Below are 8,618 nucleotides of genomic sequence, written 5' to 3' on the forward strand. Positions count from 1 at the left end.
GGCCAGAGCCTGCACCCTGCTGCTCTCCGCAGCTACCCCTTCCCTCCTGCTTGGCACAGGGAGGATGGGGGATGCTCTAGCATCACTTACTTGCCTTCAGGCCAGTTGGATATTCCCTTAAGCTTAAACCCAGACTTTAAAAAGAAAACTCCAAGCCCTTGGTCCTTTTTAACTTTGGAGCTGCTTTTCTCCTGGGAATTTCTGGCATCCTTTGCTTGGGCTCTTTGCAGCTGACTGTTACCAAATTAATAATGGGTAGATTCACACCTGGGATGCCCCAGGATCAAACATCACACTTCAGATCTGCTGATGAGGGTTTCTGGGTATAGTTTAGGGAGACATTTTTTGTTGTTGGGCATCTAAAACTAGCTTTCTCATCAAGGGAACTTTATTTTTATTTTTTGTGGTGCTGGGCCTCACACATACTAGGCAAGTTCTCTACCACTGCTTGAACACTCTACACCTCCAATCCTAAAATTAGCCTTCCGGAGTGCATCTTGGCATGCGTCAGTCTAATAGTCCTGAACATTCATATTGTCAATCTCTGTGGCCAAGCTCGGCAGCGCCTGAACCATGCTGACTCACCCAAGATTTTTTGCAAACCATCGTCATCACTACACTGAGGCTTCTGCCAAACGGATGATAGGCGGTGCTTCTGGGAAGAATCACATTTCTGATTGCAGCTTGCCATTCATCAAGTGGTGAGAATTTGCCTAATTGCATCCATTGGCCTAGAATGTGCCATCTCTGCACATTTGATTACTGCTTTCCCATCCCACAACTTATTCCACTCCTCCTCCATGTTCCTCCATCCAGTCTTTTCTCTTGGAGGTATCATTACTCTCCAGCCTCATCTTATAATTGCAATTAATTCCAGTGGGATGCAACAATTTCCAACAAAGCATTGAAAAAATAGTCCTCGGAGGACTGACTATATTAAGTTACTGAATCATAACCTAGTAGATTGCCAGGGATCTTGAGATCACTCTGTGAAGCTCTCTCCCCTCTCCCAGATGGACAAATGTGGCACAGAGAGGTTTGTTAGCTTGCCAAAGATCTTATAGCAAGCAGTAAGTCCTCCTAGGTGGAACTGGGATACAGAATGTACAGAACACCCAGAAACGTACAATCATCAAAGAAGTAGAGGTCTTCTGAGGCTAGTGAACAAGTAACTGCAATTTCTGATAAGTACTTTGGAGTTTCCCACCCATATGCAGTAAGCAGGTGGCCTCTATCTCCACTGAGGACAAGATAAGGAAGGAAAAATGTTCTTAAATACAGCTGTTGGGATTGAATTTATATATGAAACAAAAAGAGCTTTATATTAATGGGGAAGGGAGTGTTTAGCTTAATGGGAGAGGGAAACTTTTACTTTCATTTGTATCAATAGTTATTTTTATTGTGTTATTTTTATATTTTAAGCTCAGACATAGCCAATAACATAAGAGAGTTGAGACCCATTTTCTGTAGGTCTCTAAGGTCGGGTAGTGTCAGCAGCTGGGTAGAGAGCATTCTCTGATTCTGTGAAATTTGTGTGACAGTTAGAGAGCTGAGTTGGCCCTACGGTGCTGAGTTGGCACCTCCAGGTGCCGATGCCTGTGTATGTGGAACAGGTTCCTTCCTGGGGGATAGGGGGTCTTGCTTTGGCATCCCATGCATTCAGAGTTCATATACAGGATCACAAGGACCACCCCTGGGAAGTACCAGCAGGAGCTCATGAATTTCTAAGTAGGAGAAATCTGATTTCCATGCCTCATCCTTGAGAAATCAAAGCCAGTGAGGATCACTGAGAGAGGTAAAAATTTGAATATCAGCATATTTACCTCTTCAGGGGGATTTTTGAACAATTTCTCTGATTTGAAGTTCAGCAAAATATATGCTTCTGAAGTCCTTTTGGCATTGATTTTCAGTACCTTGGAGGGACTGCACTCTCCAGCTTAAATGGTGATAAATCACCAGAAAGGGGTTCTGAGGGGTTATTTATACTCTGAGTTCTTGGGGCCATGGGCTGGGTCTTGGGTCTGTGTTCAGGCTGAGTTCCACCGTGAGGATGGAAGCTGTACTGTCCCTCCTGTCCCTGTGGAAGCGATACTAAAATGCTGACTGAAGCACTGACTCTGAACCTTGACCTGGCCTCTCCCGCCCCTTTCTCTGGGATCCCAAATGAAGGGAGGGAGAGTTCACATCTCCTGGACCATATTTGCTGAAAATGTTCTGCAACGTTTCCCCAGGATGTATTTAGTGCATCCTAATCTTGAGAGAGGCCAACTCCCTGAACTTCTCTGGATTTCATGAAACTGTCAAAAATGGTGAATAGCGGAAACGCTGCTTCAGGTCAGCCTTCTCACTCTCCTGAACCCTTGCACTATATTGTTTATAGAAAGAATGTGACCTCCCTGTGGCTTGATAAGGTGAGTGTTGCTATTTCTGCTTTTATTTCTTTATGAATTCCTGTCATCAGCAGAAGTCTGGAGAGATGGCTGCAGACACCTTAAATAAACCCAGTGATGACTGGGGATTGTTAACTCACCCTCTCATTCACCTTTCTTTTGCTGCAGAAAATGCTCCCCCCCTTTTTTTCTTGATAAACATGTTTTGGAAAAATGATTTAAGCTTTTGTGGCAATAAATAGCTTTTTATGTCCTATTCTTGTTGCCTTAGAGGTCAACCTTACAGAAAGCACCATTTCATTTCCACTTTCTATAGGATCTTAAGGCCTCGGCCTCCTCCTCCTCCTCCTCCTCCTCCTCCTCCTCTTCCTCCTCCTCCTCCTCCTCCTCCTCCACCACCTCTTTCTCTTCATTTGATTTCTTCTTTTTTTAGATGATTTCTCTATTTTGAAACACATACAAATATCATCTCTGTGCTTCCCATACACTCTTCCATTCTCCCTAGAGTGCACGGTCTCTGACGATGGGGGTTGCTTTTCATATTACATCCATGCCCGGAGTGCTATTTGTCTACTGATCTGGGTTCAGTGCCTTAGACAGAGTAGAGGCTACACAAAAGTTTGCTGCACTAAGTAAATAAAACTCTAACTCACTATATGAACTGTCTTGTATCCTGGAGATATGGCTTGTTTATGATAAGGCTGGATCAAGTTTTGATCATTATTTCAGTTTTCACTGACTTCTGGTAAAACCCATACATCCCACAAGTGGGAATAGAGAAGTCAGATGTTCTGGCTCATCAGACAATGCAAAATCTGATTCTCAATGCTTGTTACTTGGTAAACGGTTGGGGCCCAAATTCTGGGGAAAGAAGCCAGAGTCCTCTGACCACTGTTCAGAGATACAGGGTCTGGCCCAGCATATTGTTCAAGTAAATTGTGTTCAGAGAGTTCACTAAATGTGACTCTTCCCTTAGCAGTATGCCTGAGGCCAGCTCCCCATTGGTGGCTGACAGGCTTTGGTGACATCTCCCTGCCTTATAGCTCCCAGAAGAATCATTGCATTTCTTCAAATTGTATGTCTGGAGCTTAAATGAGGAAACACGCACACTACTTTATAGATGAAAACTTAGGAGGGAGAGTAGGTACCAATAAATCATTTTAATAAGAAAGAAGTTGAATTGGGTGGACAGACTAATATTTTGTAGGAATTTTAAATCAGGAATTTAATGATGCAAGTGATTTTTTTATTAAACTTATTAAAGTGATGAATTCATCTCTTATGAAATGAAATCTCCCAGTAAAAAGATCTGAATACTTAATGAGGAGATAATCCTGTGTCAGGAAAGTCTCTGGGGCCAAGGATCAGGTATGCACCTATAAGGATTTTAAACTTCTAAAACCCTTGAAGCCATTTCTTCTTTTTTTCTTTTAATCCTCTCATAGTTTAGGTGTAGGCATCCCCCAAAAGCTCATGTGTGAGACAATGCAAGAAAGTCTAGAGATGAAATGATTGGGTTATAAAAGTTTTAATCTGTACATTAATCCCCTGATAGGGATTAACTTTGTAGTAACAGGTAGGCAGGTAGGGTGTGGCTGGAGGAGATGGGTACCTGGGGTGTATGCCTTCGGGGTTTATATTTTGTCCATGTTGAGCAGAGCTTTCTCTCTTTGCTTTCAGGTGCCATAATTCCAGCTGCCTTCTTCAGTTACAATCCTCTACCATGATGCTCTGCCTCACCTTGCACCCGAAGGAATGTAGCCGGCTGTCTGTGGACTGGGGACCTCTGATGTGGTGAGCCCCCAAATAAACTTTTCCTCCTTAAAATTGTTCTTGTCAGGTTCTTTGGTCACAGTAGCAAAAAATATGACTAAAAATAGGACTAAAGGCCTGTGTTTATTCTATAATCATGAAAAGTTTCCAGTTTTGAGTTTGATCTATGCCTGAGAAACAAAAAATAAATGAACGTGGCTTTTGTCTTACTTCTTAAGGGAGGAAAAACTTTTCCTGTACCCACTTAGGATCTATTATTGAGCCCTATGAATGAAGCTGACCAAGGAAAAATGAACATGAAGGAGGCATACAGAATGTATTTTTAATTTAATATGCATGGTGGTTCCACAAAAGAAGTGAAAATCCTAAGAAGCAGTTAGACTTGGGGGCTTATAGACCATTTTAACAAAGGATTATAAATTATGAAGAAGTGAACAAAAGAAAGAGGACTTGGTGGTTAATGTGGGGAAATAAATATATGAGGGAAGTAATGGTAGATAAGGGTTATTTAGTAAGTTTTATTCATATAGACTCAGCTCCATGCCTTTTCTGTCTCTGTTGATGAGTAGTTTTTCTATTCCCAGCATGTGATGCTTTTAGGCAGAAAAAGGGAGGGCAGAGGGCTCTTTCTGTATCTGGTTTTTCTTCACTGCTTTCATCTAAAAATAATCCTCATGCCAAGAAGCATATTTTGTGATGGTATATTTTGATATCCTTCATTTAATGTATCTCCCACCTCACAAAGAAAAAAGAACTACTAAAATTTCTAAGTGAAGAAATATTTGGAATGTTATGCTTGGGTGAACATATTCTTGGAGAAAAACATACCTCGTTAGAGGAGAGTGATGTGGGTGCCTTGAGAAAAGTGGGGTTTCTCCGCCTCAAGTACTCAGAGAGCAGGGCATGACCCAGGATCAGACACAAATGCTAATACAAATTCTGCATGTTATGGGTTCCGGCTCATTATAGAATCAGAATGAAGCAGGTGAGTCCCACTGTGTAGACTCGTCCATTTTTAGAAGCTCTATGTCAGTCAGCATTTTATTACTATAATTAACACCTTAAGATTATTCAATTTAAAAAGAGGAATGGCAGATTGGGGTTGTGGCTCAGTGGCAGAGCACTTGCCTTGCACATGTGAGGCACTGGGTTCGATCCTCAGCACCACATAAAATAAACAAACAAACAAAAATATTGTATCCACGTATAACTAAAAAAAAAAAAAAAAGAAAGAAAGAAAAGAAAAGAAAAGAAAAAAAAACTAAAATAAAAAAAAAAAGGAATGGCTTAGTTTGGCTCACAGTTTTTGAGGTTTTAATCTGTGGTTGGTTGGTTCTATTGCTTTTGGGTCTCTGGAAGGCATAAAGGCTGGAGCACATACTGGAACAAGTTGTTCAGCTCCTGATAGCCTTGAAATGAAAGAGAAGGAGGAAGAGGAGGGACTAGGGCCCCCCAAATCCCTTTCAAATATATGCCTCAATGATTGGCAGACCTCTCACTAGGCCCCACCTCCTGAAGGCTTCACCATCTTTAAGTAGCATCAGGGGCTAAGGACCTAGCCTTTAATACATGGGCCTTTGCTGGACATTGCAGATCCAAAGTACAGTAGTCTATGAAAAAGGAGTTGAATTAACCCACAAGAACTCTGCATACCTAACTCTTGGTAGCCTATCACAAGAAAATGCACAGAGCTCAGGTCGTAAATACAGGATGAGAGTGAACACTGTTCCATTTTCTATGAAAGTGGGTATTTTTCTTAATAATCTTTTCAGTAATAGCTTAGAACAAAGACGTCACCTAGTGTTTTATTTTCAACGCATTATCCTTTCAATATTCAATGGGAATATTCTAGGCCCCCATCGTCCTTATAGGATCATACAACAGACACAGAAGGAAAGCAGACTCGCTTTACAGAGTTTCTAAGTGAGGGAGACAGAAAACAATGACTAAAGAATGAAAACAAAATTAAACAATACACACTCACACACACAAACAGAACAGAAAAAAAAAATGGTGACGATTATCACAACTTGGTATTTCCCTCATGAGAAAATGTTAGGAAGCTCTGAAAAAAACATAGGTTTGGGTTGACTGGTAGCAGGAGGAGTACTGGAATTCTGGGAAAGGAAACGAGTTCCTGAGCATGCAGGCCATTTTAACACATGATTGTGATTATTCTGCCCTTTTCTAGAGGTTGATTCATTCTTTGGAAACTGACGAGTTTACTGGCATTTGCCAAAGAGGGTCTCTTCAAAGCAGCCATATCTTTTATCTCTTCACCCAGCCTGAGGCAATTGCTAGCGAATTAATTGTGTCCAATGTAGATGTCTTTGAAGAAGCCAAGCCCTCTGTGGCAGGATAACTCAGCAATGCATTTTGGTCTTATCAATCTCTGCTCAATTCAGGGTCTACCATCATTTTCTCTGGTTCTGTGAGCCTCTGTTTTATTTGAGGACCATCCTTGTCTTCTCTGGAGCTATTTGTTTCACAGTGAATCATACACTTCCTTTCTTCCAGTAACTTCTGATCTCCAGTTAACTTTTGGTTGGCCCGTTAGCTATTTGCTTTTGAGCCTAGAGTTTCCCAATTTCCTCCCTCATTTTTATTTTTGACTTGACTTTTAACTGAATATACTTTCCTGGATTAAATATTCATCCTTGAAGATATATATTTTGAAGATCAACCTCTTTTCATTGCATCTTGAGTTCTTTACAGCTTGTTTACAAACTGTTCTACTTCTGTGGCAGGTTTACATTAAATACGTCAGACTAAGATTTTGAAGGGCTAATTCTGCTCTCCCTACCACATGCCATCTCTGAAACTATGAGTATATCTAAACTGGTTGGGTTTAGGGGCCACCATGCCTATGTCCTATTGATCTTTAAACCTACTTGGTTTTTGAGGTGATTTCTCTACCTTTACTGTGGATAGAATATATTAATACTGAGGGTTGCCTGGGAATGCAGGCCACTTTGGAGGTGAATTAACAAGGTTTTGATAGTGCCAGAGGTCTGGCAAATGACTTGAAGCTAATAGGAAAGCAGAATCCTGAGATGGACTCTCAAAATCCCAGTCTTCCTCTCTGGGAGTAACATTAAGGAACTGCATTCATGTGTCAACTGCTCAGAAAGCTATGGCCATGATTGCATTCAGAGCTTCATTGTTTTCTGAGTTAACTTGTTTGCCCACTCTGGTGACCTCTACCCACCAAAGTTGAAAAGACAGAAGTCAGTCCTTTTAAACTTTATTAAACTCTCTTTGGTAGAGCCAGGCAGAAGGCCAGCAGTCAAAAGTCTGCTGGGGTGTGTGTTACCTTGGTGTAGACACCTAATCTGGGGTGGGTGGGGGAGTTCTCTTTACTTTCTTCCCCTCTTTTTTAGTTTATTTTTTTGGGGGGGTACGTTTTGCACAGTGATTTTATTAGTATGCAGATCTCTGGATTTTTTAATATCAGGATCATTAAATATTCCACCCCTCACACTCCCCGCCAACTCGGAGGTATTTCTTAGATACCGTCGGAACAGCCTGTACTCAGAGCTCAGATCATAGGCTCCCCAGAGATCTGCACATGCATTTGTGTCACTGAGTATTGCTAAATAAGATGAAGTGTTCAGATTATGGGGATTTGTATTAGGTTACCCATTCTGAGACATCGTGTGAGGTAGCGTGACAGCTAATGTTCCCTGGCACATTTTCCTAGCTCGGGCTTTCTGCAACCTCTGATGTTTTAAAAGAAATGGCTGAGTGGTTTTGTTTTAGTTGAGTGGCAGGGAATGGGGATACATTAGGAGACACCCCGCTTATCTTCTTTTCAAATGGTGCCAAAGATCAGGTACAGGGAAAAAGTCAGCCTGGCTGGTTGTCCTTACTATTGACCTGGCACATGAGTCAACCCATGCAGTAATGACCTTCCTGGTAGACAGGATTGCTAACAGGGCTGGGCAAATATGGACTCCCTATTAGCTAGAGGGTTCCCTGCCCAGGGCTTCTCAGTCTCAGGGAGAACCCATGCTTTTCACTTTCCTTCTGCCTCCCCAGGGCAGGAGAGCCCTGGGCTGGGAGAGCTGTGCTGTTGAGAATTGAGCAGAGAAAACTTGCAGCCATTTGCAGCCTGACCCCATGGGAATTCTGGTCAGCTTCAAGGAGGGGAAGTTGGGAGATCTGGTCAGATCTATTTGTGCATCCTGATCTAATCATCATGGCTCTGGGCCATTTGGCTTGGGGTCCATGGTCTCTGTCAATCTGTAGGCAGTTTAAGTTTCATCAGGCTGAACATGACTTCATTACAGAATATTTCTTGACCAGTCAAGGAAATGTCAGACTGAGGACATCAGGGCTTCTCAGGTAATGAAAATAAAAACCCTCTCTATCACAAATTATTTTTTACATCTGAAGAGGAGCTCACAAATCCCAGTTAACAGAGCTGCTTTTATTGACTAGCCAAAGGATTTAGAT

The sequence above is a fragment of the Callospermophilus lateralis genome, chromosome 6, assembly GCF_048772815.1.
Source record: "Callospermophilus lateralis isolate mCalLat2 chromosome 6, mCalLat2.hap1, whole genome shotgun sequence".
NCBI classification, from domain to species: Eukaryota; Metazoa; Chordata; class Mammalia; order Rodentia; family Sciuridae; genus Callospermophilus; species Callospermophilus lateralis.